Here is a 1,128-nt window from a genome sequence, read left to right on the forward strand (position 1 = left end):
AGGGTGGTGCAGGGGCGGCGCGGGGGTGGAACAGGGGCGGTGCGGGGGCGGTACAGGGGCAGCGGGCTGGGAGACTTGAGCGAGCGGCGCACTAAACGCCGGTCAACTAAAGCGTTGCGGTGCCGCGAAGGAACTGTGCGGTTTCCTGCTTTTATACGTACGGATGCGGTTCAAGATGGACCACGACATGAACCATCGGGTAGGCACCCCCTGCGATTTGCAAAGGACAAGGACGCAACTTAAGTTGCGTTGCAGTCATATTGTCGATTTGCGATCACTAACGGCAGTGGGTGTACCTGCCCACTCTTCAAGAACGGGGTGCATAGAGCACCCCCTCTTTTCCGAATATTCATGATTTCAATAGTTTTGATTAGAGTTTTCAAGTGCGGCGTCAAATTAAATCAATGATTGGCCGGCTTTAAGGAGATGAATGGGCGCAGCATGACATGAGGTTTCTGCAAGTAGAGATCAACGAACATCCCACTCGACAGGATTTTACCTACAAACTGATGTCAGTTGATGTCAAAATCAAGTTTTTGTTGGGGTTTTTTTGGGGGGGGGATGGGAGGGTGTATTGCACAGGATACGTGCGGCTTGACTATCTGTAGGAGCGCAAGCCAACAGCCAGGCGGGCATCGCTCCCCGCGGAGCGTAAATGCATTGACATTCCATTGATATAATGACAGCCCACAGCTCAAACTTAACTAAATAAGTCTTTTCTCTAACAGAGCTATGCGAAAAGAAGCCCGCGCGGTAAGATTGTTTTACAAATGAGGAAAGCGTTTTCCTTCTAATTCGGTTCTCCTCAGTTGACTTTCCGGGAATGCTCGCTCCGCGAACAGGGCTCGCCCGGGGCGCGGGTCTGTGGGAAATACAGGCCCCGCGCCGCCGGCGCGAATGACGTCTGTTTGCGTGCCCTTTCCGTTTCCTAATTCATAAGCACTTTTGCACCCCGCCCCGCCACCGAAGACGCTGGGGTGCGCGCCTGTCCAACCGTGGGAACGACTGCCGCGATGTCCAGCGGGGGACATCAACAAAGCTAGAGAAGCGCCATGCAAGCTCTTCTCCAGACGCACACTGCGCGGCACGGCCACGGCCCGCGGGGAGCGGGGCGGGCGGGGTGGGGCG

The sequence above is a fragment of the Frankliniella occidentalis genome, unplaced genomic scaffold (genome assembly GCF_000697945.3).
Source record: "Frankliniella occidentalis isolate FOCC.00 unplaced genomic scaffold, Focc_3.1 Scaffold2, whole genome shotgun sequence".
NCBI lineage: Eukaryota > Metazoa > Arthropoda > Insecta > Thysanoptera > Thripidae > Frankliniella > Frankliniella occidentalis.